The sequence below is a fragment of the Labrus mixtus genome, chromosome 12 (genome assembly GCF_963584025.1).
Source record: "Labrus mixtus chromosome 12, fLabMix1.1, whole genome shotgun sequence".
NCBI classification, from domain to species: Eukaryota; Metazoa; Chordata; class Actinopteri; order Labriformes; family Labridae; genus Labrus; species Labrus mixtus.
The window spans coordinates 24,806,021-24,817,843 of NC_083623.1; positions in this window are offsets into that span (position 1 = coordinate 24,806,021).

The following is an 11,823-nucleotide window of genomic DNA, read 5'->3' on the forward strand; positions in this document are numbered from 1 at the left end:
TGAGATGAAAAGTCATAATTATGAGAGGGGCACAGATGGCCTAGTGGTGATGTAACACCCCATGTGCAGTGGCTACAGTCGTCCAAGTGACCTGCCCGGGTTTGAGTATGGCCTGAGTCTCCTTTCCCACATCTCATTCTCTACCCTCTCTCTCTCTCTCTCTCTCTCTCTCTCTCTCTCTCTCTCTCTCTCTCTGTCTCTGGTTTCCAACTCTATCCCCTGTCCTATCAAATAAGACAAATAGCTGAAAAATAAATTATATAATAAAAAAAAACATTGTTTTAGAAAACATACACACCGACTCCACATTGATTTTAAGGACTTTGGGTGGAAGCCCTGAGAAGATGCCAAGACTTGACCCAATTCAGTCTCTGGGAGGAGAGTGTGGGATCCACCAAATGACTCCATGTGATACATGGTACTGTTGCATGTGGATGGTAAATGGCCTGTCTCCCCTAACTATGCATACCTGTACACGGTACAAGACACCCCGCTAGGAGTGCAACCCAATCCAATACACCGGTGTGCAACAAACAAACTATTTACAAATGAAGACTAACCCAGAAGGCGAAGGCCCCACCAAGCCTGTGAACAGAGGCCACTCAGGTCAGCCTGAAGCCCCTAGGTTTACTGAGGGAGACCCTATTCTCTGCTGATAAGTTACACCCAGCACCTGCTCTCCAAAGGAGGGGCTGGCAGCAACATTGAGACGGTAGAAACTGGAGAATGTGGACTTAGATGACCATGTGGCTGCAGCACATATGTCAGTGAGAGAGGCTGGTAGCCACACTGTGAGTGTTCCCGAATCCCTGATGGGGCAGGAAAACTCAAAAGAGCATTTGCGTGCAGTATAGTCTCCACAATCCAGTGAGACAGCTGAGCTTTTGAAAAGGGCCTGCCTAAATGTCCAGATTCAAAGCAGATGAAGGGTTGATCAGACTTCCTGACAGACTGTGTGCACCTGATTCTGTTCTATAAATCCTGGTGCTGTATTTGAATTATAATCCTTCAGTGGAAAACATCAAAACACAACATGGTGCTTGTTACTGTTCTCTCTCTGTCTCTCTCTGTTTCTCCCTCCTTCCTCTACCTGCTGCACTGCTGTGCTCAGGGAGGAGGACGAGGATTAGAGGAGCCAGGTAGGAGAAACACGGGCACACACACTCTGAGCAGCGATGTGGTGAGGAGCTTTTGTTCCCTATTTTTACAGGTTTCCCCCATGCATGTCAAGATTGCTAGGTTTTGTTATTTCAGTTTGGGCTGGAAATCACAGATCGTCTTATTTTCTGACTTTTGGTTTCTTTAGGTAAGACTTTCTTCTAAGGTAGTTTTAGGGGGAGGAGCCAAAAACGAAGACCCATGACGTGGTTGGCTCTGCACCTTCCCATCTTTTGCTCTTTTTGGCTGGGTTCTGTTGTGTCTTTGGTTTCTTATTTCTTTTTAATTACTTTTGGTTTAGTAAAGTCCTGGGTTCAACTTTAAAACAGTGAGGCGTCCTTTTATGTTTTTTTGCTCTCCGTGTTTTGAGCCTTGGGTTTCATTATTTTAGTGAAGGAGGCCGTGCTTCAGTTCAGTGCGCTGTAAGTCTCTTTGTTGTACACAGCTGCTGTTACACACACAAAAGAATAACAAGAGAAATCCTCCATCTCGTTTGTGATGATCTGGCTTGCTTTAATAGGCCTTAAAGAAACTCAGTCTGTTTCATCATCACATAAATACTTCTCACAGGACTTTAAGGGTCCTCACAGTTACATTTCATGGCATCAGTAAAACTTTGAGTGCCTCTTTGACCCCGTATTCTAAATCCTTCGGTTTAAAGCCAGTCTGCTTCCAGATTAAATTAAACAGGCCGTCAACATGAATGTATTAAACAGCTCTACCATCATTTCACAAAACCAATGAAGACATTTAAGGAGAAGTGATCAAGCTCCCCTTTTCCTGCGTGAAGAAGAGCTCCTTAAAATCCTGTGAAATCCCGTTATCAGCACTGAGACAGAAGGAAACCCTGAGCCCCGAGCTGTCAGAATGATGATAAAAACCCTTCTCTAAAACTTGCTCTGCTAACTTTGTCCCGTGGGTTTCTCACGTTTTGAACGCGGCGTCCTCCTCTAAACCGGAGCCTGACATGTGACTGCACCATGTGCTGCGTGGAGGCAGACACACACTGTCTGCATCCTGGCAGCGAAGGAGAGGCTGCCGAGGAGAATATGCATGCGTGAGGTCATCATACACACAAGCACATGCTCCACATCGCCATGGAAACAAGCATCTCCTCCACTGAGGCTGGATTCTTTCTCTCTCTCTCTCTTTCTTTCTGCTGTCTGTTTTTTTTTTCCCACAGAGGCCTCTGGATTTGGCAAGTGAGAGATGTCAAATGAGGAATTAAATTCTAAAATGAGAGATGCTAAAACAGAGCCTCCTACTCCCAGAATATGATTCATACTAAAACAAAAACACTGAGGCAAAATATAAGCCGGCAACCAAACACAGATCCCTTTAGAGACCATAGAAAACAGCTAAATGGATAACTTACACGTTTCCATTTTATTTCCCCGAAATAGATTTTTCACGGACCCCAGCTGCACCCCCTCGCCTGTGTCTGACCTCTCTTTAGGTGTGTGTGTGTGCATGTGTGTTTGTGAGTGCATTCTCGAGACCTGGCGTCGTCCACCTGTGCTGCTGCTGCTGCTGCTGCCTGTGAAGCTTGATTGGTGCACAGCAGCAGTGAAACAATCAACCAATCAGAGGACTCGCACCTTAAAGTTCAGAATCAGAAATACTTTATTAATCCCAGAGGGAAATTCGGTCGTTACAGTTGCTCCAAAATATACAGTAAAGCAGTAGAAATATAGTAATAAAAATATTAATCTAATAGAAGAGGAATGTAAGTAAGATTTCAATAATAGGTACAAGAAATATTTACACGAATAAGAGTCAGATGGAATATATACACACATTTTCAAGATTATTGCACTGTTTGTTTCAATATTGCACTTTGTTATCAAAGTTGACCTACTATGCTGATCCCCATTTTAAAACTCACATATAGTGTTACATGAGGTAAACATATGTTGGAGTAATCTCAGGTTAAGTCTGCAGAGGGCGCTAAACGGCTTGTTCTAGGAAACCAAGAATTTCATGAGAGGATACAAGCCTCTATAAGCATTGAGCACCAGGTTCAGGAAAGCTGTTCACTTGTTGTTTGATTTGGTTAGTAAGTGTAGGTAGTTTTCATTTAAAGAGTGCTATGCACGGTATAGTTCATGCACGAGCAAGAGCACGGGTACATAACGTGCAGAGGGTCTGCTTGTGAACAGGCAAGGCAGGTAACCGTTTGGGGCCTCAGACCAGTAGGGGGCCCCTGAGGGCTGACAAACTTAAACCAAAGCAGTGGCCCAAAATGTGCAAATTTTGCAACGACAGTAGGAAACCTCCCTAAGGGGGGCCCCATTTGACAGCACGCACTCTTGTTGCCCTGCTAAGCTTCACACATTATTGCTGGGAAAACCAAAGTTTGCCAATGAAAGTCACTAGAATTAGCTGCCTATAGGAGAGAAAAGGAAACTTTTTGGAGAAGGAGTAAGCATCAGCTGGCAGACATAATGATCATGAACACTGGTTATAGAGGATCCCCCGAATGGATTTTTGCCTGGGGCCCAGACAGGCTCTAGAATCGCCACTGATAACGTGAACAGCATTCATTATCGAGAAATCCTGGAGTGTTGTCTGACTAAAATGACTTAAACTAAGCCACAAAGTCAGCTCTGTCAGGATCACTTTGTCAAATAAATAACATTATTGCAGTTATTTATATTTGGCGGAATGGCTCTGTTCCGGGATCTCCCTGCCCTTCCACGTTCTTACCATAGACTGAAAGCATTAGGCAGGCACACATTCCTGCTCTTCCCGTGCATACAAGGAACTACGATGTTGTATAATGACGATACGTACAGAGGTAACTTTGTCTAGTTTGAGTGCGCCCTTCAAGTACTTTTTAACTCTCCACCAATGCCTGTTAGTCATTTACAAACAACTGATGTGAATGTTTAGCTCTGGTTTAACACTCCGATTCACAAAGGCTCCAAAATCAGAAATAATTGGTTTCATGATGGGAAAATAAAGTGTGCATACATTAAAAAAAGGCGTGTTGTGATGCAGTTTTCGAGGACATTCAGTAAGGGTAGCTCTACTAAAAGGTGTTTGACTGACAGTGAAAGGAGTTTTTTGATTCTTGTTTTATTGAAAGGATGTTAAACGGGTGCTTTAAAATCACACGAGTACCCAGTGGGGATTTAGCCACCAGGAGAATCAGATCTTTCTATTTGGGATTTTAGTCAATAACATCAATGCACTCAATCCACTCGAGGTTATAGGGATGCTTGGTGACTCTGGTTTCCATGGCAGCACATAGCAACAACACTATGTGAAAAATACCATAGCGTTAGTCTGAGACACCACAGTCCTTGTATTGATTCAGGAACTAATAGATCATTGTTCAAGCAGTGTAATCTTCCATTTTCTTGACCTTTCAGATCTGCCTTTGAGTGGTAATTTGAATACTGCAGGACTGTCACTAAGGGCAACAAGAAGATGCCTCTCCAGAAGGGGAATATATTCCACGGTGGCGGGTACATTTCACACAGTGAGGATGTAAAACAGACACAGAGGACTTAAGATTCTCAGAAGATGTACTCAAGGTGACACAAAGATCCCTGTGCTGTTCCCGTCAGGAGTTAGCAGCTTCACAACACAGCAGGTGTGAGAGCAACAATCAGCAGTTTCCTGTCAAACATCGGCCTCAGAAGACTACACTTATTATCCCTCATGTTTATGTAGTTTAAGCTTTGAGACGAAGAGGAGAACAAAGCTGAACTGTTTCAAATTAAATGTCATGTATTCATTGATAATACTTATAATTTTACAGAAACATTAAAGGAGTAATCAGTAAGATATCTACTGAATTAAATGATAAAGGTACCTTACTATATGATCAGACATTAATGAAACATGCTATGTTGAAGTTCTGTCTTCTCTGACAACAATGCAGCAGTCAGTATGTCCTCCTTCTAACTTTAGATTCTGGTCCTGAATGCTCTGGATTTGTTTGGACCAGAGAAGGTAGACGGTTTTAAGGTACCCCCACACGGCCGTTTTGGACGCCCCTCAGTTTGTCAGATATGAGAGCAGTTATCAGGTCAACAGGTGTTGCAGTGATGGAAGCGGACAAGAGAAGTGGTTCAGATAGAAGTGATTGTACCCGACCTAAAAAGCCTCTGCATGTTTCTAATAAGCTCCACGAGCAGAAACGTGATCAAACTAGGATCAATATTGGAGATGTTTTTGAAAAATGGAGAGAGGTTAGAACACAGAAAGGTTTACAGACCCATGCAGAGCTGGATAAACACTGAAGATACAATGTTTGCGACATGGCAACCTGCGTAAGCATCGACTCTAGGGAGGAGGGGGCCGGGTGTGTTGCATTGTGGTTGCACATAATACTTTAAAATGTTAGGCCTAATTCACACAAGGGTTGTGCGGCTTTTGCTCACCTGTGCAAATGAGCCAAGACACTTTAACACTTGATGCGCTGCGGCGCAAACAGCGTCTATGTGCAACGTCCGAACACAACCGGAAAGAAACAGGGACCCAACATGAAGACTCACACGTGGCTGAGTTCAGTAAAAGAGTTTAATGATCAGTCCAGGTCGAAACATAGGAAGGCAATCAGCGGAGCAAACAATTCCAAAAGGGGCAGGAAAAAGGCAAAAACGAGAAGGCAGGCAAGGTCAAAAACACTAGAAGGCTCACAAGGAATAAAGGCTGGAACTAGGTGACACAGGAACACACTACAAACTCCAACATGAAGGAGGAAACACAGGGATTATATCCACAGAAAATCAGGGGATAACAAGACACAGGTGAGCACAATCAGGGCGGCACAAGACGGGAAACCATGAGGAGCAGGATCTGAAAGTGCAAAATAAAACAAGAACAGACAATAATACTTAAATAAATGGGTAGAAACAAAAAATGACCTATAGGTAACTTTACGGGTTGTGTCACAATTGGGGAAAGCATTTAGTTGAATAAATTAACGGTATTACTTTTATTGACATTACTTTTATTAAAATAATGAGGGGTTAAAGCAACAATATGTAGGAATTTGGTTTGGTGTGCTTCAGTAATTTTACCAGATTTTACGTAAATATGACTTTGCTACAGCCCGTTGTTTGTCAACTGTTACCATGACGACTATAGGCCGTGGCTTAATGGCTACATTTGAGAGGCTCATTTATTACATACTAGTTGAGAAATGTTTGTAAGTTTACAAACTTATAAATCTAAGTTGAAGATCGACGAGGAAATAGACAAGATGGATTTATTTATTTATCAAACATCTGTACTGTGCTTTGGTCAAAATATAACATGAATCAAGCACCAGAAGAGGTTTGTGACCCTGTCCCACTGTGACATCACAAGGAGAGCAAATTTGAAACTGAGCATTTTTCTCTGTGTTTTAAGACTTATGCAGACCACAAACTAAGGACTGGATGGGTTTATTTCACATTGTGTGGGTCAGCAGACACTCAGGTTACCCCAAATTCTGTTAAAAAACACTGAAAAGGTGGATTTTTCATATTATGTCCCCTTTAAAATAGTTAATGCCAACTGGTCAGTAAAGTAAAACGTGGCTTTTACTTTTGGCTTTAAAACACAAAACACTTACTGCAGCTCCCACAGCATCAGTGTTAGCACATTTCAAACTAATCTGCAGCAATCATGTACCGGGAAAATGAGCAGTATCAAATGAAATAATGACAATAGCAGAGTGGTGCACACAGGTGGATAACCACAAGTGCCTCTTTGACTTGATCTCATCTCAGGTGAGTATCATTCCGCCCGTCACCATGCGTCCTCCAGAGACATCTGCAAGTTCCTGTTGCTTAGTAATAGTCTTCAGCGCTCTGATTAAAGTGAGCTTCAAAGCTCCGGGAACGCTCATTACTCACTGCTGGCTGCATAATGAATCCCAGGGAGGAAGCTGATTAACAACGACACCCTTTATGATCACAAGGCTGAAGCCAATCAAACTCCACCCGTCTCACTGGAAGTATCCTCCGTGCCCGAGATGAAGAGGGTCCCAGAGGTCAGCGCAGGTCTCTACAGTCTGATATCTGCTGGTAAAAAAAACAGCCGGCTGACCTTTTCTGGTTTTCCATGCGTCTGTACGAGCTGCCAGCAGCCTCATTTGCTCTGCTTTCATGTCTCACAGTCGTCACAGATTAACTCCCCTTTGATCCGTCTTTTGGGCCGACAGTGAAGTCAGGCATTCTATTTCAAATTTAATGTTGACCTAAAATTACATCAACAGACAACTTTACATCAGCAGGGAGCTGTCCCTCATGTCTAACTCCCCTCTCCGTCACTTCTGGCTCTATCCACTGAAATGTTTGAATAAAGGCATAAAAGCCCCAAAAATATATCTTGTGAATAAAATAAAAATACATATTTTTAATCAATTCAATTAAAGAGGGAATGTGCGACTTTTTGATCCAGTAGGTGTCGCCCTTGAGCACCAGCATGAAACCAAAACAAACTGCTGTTTGGCCACACCTCCGCTATTCTGAAGCCTCCGCTCTCCTCCAGAGACACACCTCCAACTCCTCTCCACTCTTATTCTTGAGAATAAATTCTTAATTGGAACGCACCATAATTCAGCACCATTAAGCACAAGCAGCAGACAAAATTGTCCTTTGCTCGAGCAGCAATTGCCTGTGTCCTGCATTGTTGTGTTAGCAGGCTAAAGTTAGCACTCTTTAGTTAGCTTCATATTGCACATAAAGTGACACAGAATGACCGTGATCTAAAGACGCTTATGTGGGATCCAAAAAAGCAGTGAGTATGTTATTCTTTCTTTAGTCCTTTTATATGTAAGGCCGTCCTGTCCATGTAAACATGATATAAACACGGCTCAGACACAAATAAAGCTGATGGGACTCGAGCTTCTCACTTATTGTAGACAGTCATGACTCAGAGACACATTTACACAGGATATAGTTATGTGTAAAATGTTGAACATTCTTCTTTAAAGACTTTATTGCAGACTCTAGGCCCAGACAAAAGACAACTCGATCCATAAAAAAATTACAAAAGCTCTAAAAAATTCTGTTTGCACAATATATTAAAAAGTTGTAAATAGCTATAATCCCAAAAGAGACATTGCGGGGCGCAGGTAGTGGTTAGTGTGCTTGAAGGGTGTAGTCCTGGGTTAGGCCTGGGTTCAAGTCCGACCTTTTTTTCCCTTCCCGCATGTCATTCCCCACTCTGTCTGATTTTCGGCACTATCCACATTCCTATCTCTACAATAAATAAATCTTTGTCTCTTCGTCTCTGTAACTTGGAATAAACAGTACCGTATCGGATGTTGGACATGACCGAGATGATTTAATTCTCAGAGATGTAGAGTCTTCATGGTTGCCACAGCAAAATGTGTTTTAGATATTTAATGATAGATCATATGAATTAAGAGACAGATGAATGTATGTTGAGATAATGATTACGATGGAGGAGGATGTTGTCAGTTGGCTGGTCTGGATGGATGGACTGACTGCAGGGCAGAAGGAGACTCAGGATGGGGGGTTCCTTCTCGGGCCTGATTCTGTCCGAGCTGATCACGGCCCAGACTGTGCGCCTAGGATCAGACAAATAGGATGAAGGGATGAGGAAGGAGGGTGAATGGAGGGGAGGAAGGGAAGGGAAGGGAGGGTGGAAGAACTGAGACAAACAGGGTGGAGTGGCTCAGTATAAGTCGGCTTGTCAGGGGATTGAACGTGTGGTTTGGATCTGGAAGTTGGTCTGGTAGCTGTAGAGGTGCCAGGGCACCTCCCGAGCACTGACGAAGTGCCCTTGAGCAAGGCCCTGAACCCCCAACTGCTCTGGTGCGCTCTCTGCTTAACCGCTTGTAGCAGCCCCACTCTGACATCTCTCCATTAATGCATGTCCACAGGTCCTGTTTGTATATGCGTGTGATTCAGACATGTGTGTGAGAAGCATGTCTCTATAAAAAACGGAGTGTATTCCCGAATTTCCCCTCATGGATTAATAAAGGATATCAAAAATCAAATATTAACTTTGGAGCAGTTACAAACGTTTCACTTGCACACCATATAGGTCTCTTCAGTTATATTCTCACAGCATCATTATAAGATACTTCCCGGCTTTCTTTCAGTGTTGAGAGGTATTCATTTAGCTCTAAACAGACAGCTTTACATCTGAACACAAACTGAACCTGCATGCTCTACATCTTACAAACATCTCTGAGACTTAAAAGCATCCCTTTAGATGTTCACTGTAAACAAACTCAGATCTTTACATTAAATGATCTCTACTAAACTCAATCAGTGTTTGTAGGACACTTTTTAAAAACATATTTTCTCCCCAATTAGACTTTTTTTAAAGCTACTTTTTAAAAGTTTTAAAAACATAAGTCTCCGAGGACTGTATTGGCAACATCATTAAGTGTTCTTTAAAATAAACTTGAAATAACCAAATCTCTATTAGATTCAAGGTCATTCAAAGACAAAATCCAGAGATAATAATTATAATTATTTTTATTTATATAGCACCTTTAAAAACAGATGCTCACAAAGTGCTCTGACAGACAAAGCAAAGGCAGGGGCTCAGGATTAAAACAGAAGAAGCATCAGCAGAGACAGGTCTACTAAATTCAATCAAAAGGCGATTACCAAATGTCAAAGCAAAAGATGAAAAAGAATAAATGAATCTGGAGAAAAGACAGCTGTTAGGTGGAGGTGTTTCTGCTGTAAATGTTCAATGATATGTTGTGTTGTTGATGTTCATGAGAGAGACTGTTTTGATTATTTTAGGATTTATTCGGCCGAGGTCAGACGATATTTCAGAACACACATGGCTGGCAAACTTTTCATGTTGTCAGTAAATGTGGGGAAAAAAAATGTTAAAATCGAGATTCTTCTCTTCTAAGATTTAAAATCGATTCATAACTTCCAAAAAAATTGATTTTAAATCGATCAGTCACGCCGTGCTAAGTGCTAAGGCTAGCTCTTTCACTCAGTAGAATGCCAAATAGAGCAACAGGAAATTCAGCCAGTCTCACAGGTGACTGGATTAGATCCTGAAGTAGATTCATAAATAGACTTTGAATCCATGGATCAATGAATCCAGAATAGTTTTGAATCGAAAATCGATTCTGAATCGAATCGTGAGACACCCAAAGATTCCCAGCCCATAGTTGACAGTCTTACTTATATTCTGTTAGCAGGTATTCCTTTCTATTTGGATGCACTTCTAATAGGATGGAAAGAAGACATTACCTTGACTTGTAAATGTCACACATAAACATTTCTTCAGCCTCAGTTAATCACGTTTCCTTTTCAGCTCACAACATTCACTCAGCTCCAATCCTAATATAGCTCCACTGCTATGAGATGTCTTACACATAATATATTACAGCTTACAGACCTAACATTAGAATTACCCTTAGATTGTAGACATATTAAACGGCATATACACACAATTACCACAATTAATGAATTCATGAAAATTCATACTAACAATAGACAACAGGTCTGAAAAGTAGAGATGCACAGAATCACTTTTTTTTTTTTAGTTCTGCTCCGAGACATATTTTCTGATACGGATACTGATTCAGTATGCGTCACACACAAACAGGAAGCAGCAACGACTGTAAGGTTTTTCAAATTAAATATTTTGTTATTTTGATCGATTTTTGCCTAGACAGGACAGCTGAAGAGAGACAGGAAATGTTGGGTGGAGAGACAGAGGGGAAAGACATGCAGCAAAGGGCCGAGGTGGGATTCAAACCCACAGGGCACTGCGGTGAGGACTACAGCCTCTGTACATGGGGCATGCTACATAACTGCTAGGCTATCCGCTGTCACACACATTAAATCTCATGGAGACGATTTGTGGGCACTTCTTACGGTTCAGTCTGAATGTCTTCAAAGTGAGACTGTGCAAGCAGAGAATATTTAAATTGAACTTGAGCTTGTACATTTCTTTTCTAGTCTACACATTCACACCCTGATGGTACAGGTTTTTATATGTCCATCAGTGTTAACTCATCCATTCATACACATTAATACGCTGCCGACTAAGCAGCAGGAGCAATTCGGGGATCAAACCTACGACCTTCCGGTTGAGAAACGAACGACTCTACTGAGCCACAGCCTCCCCACAGACGGGAGGCAGGCAGTTGGTAAAATATAAAATGCACATTTGGCCTTTTGGCCTAAAATCCTGACCAAACATCTGTGGTGAACATCTTTGTGAGCTGAAGCTTCCTCTACAACAAACAGAGCTGTGAGAGAGTAAACAGACTGCAGGCAGCTCAGCCGCATTTTTATTACGGGCTGCATTGCACAACACGCTGATGACTCCACCGTGAAGCTTTTATATATGTTAAGACCAGCAGGCCCTGCATGGAGTCAAAGCCGGCTTAGCTTATGTCATGGTATGGAGGAGTGATGCATGAACGCGTGTGTCGCCCTCGCAGAGCACTCAGCAGACACGATGACAGGAAGTGGAGTCCCTGAGCGGAAAGACACAGCTGACGCATCGGGAGAGAGATAATTAAACGCAGAGCTTCGCACGGTTGGCATTGCATGAAAAAACACCAGGCGCCCAAACATGACACCTTACATATAAAACATGTTTACATGTGCGGAGCGTGTGCTAATTCAACACGGATCCAAACATACACATGCTTTTAGTCACCTGGGATTATACGGTACATTAAGCTATATTCATCCACCAGTCTGACTA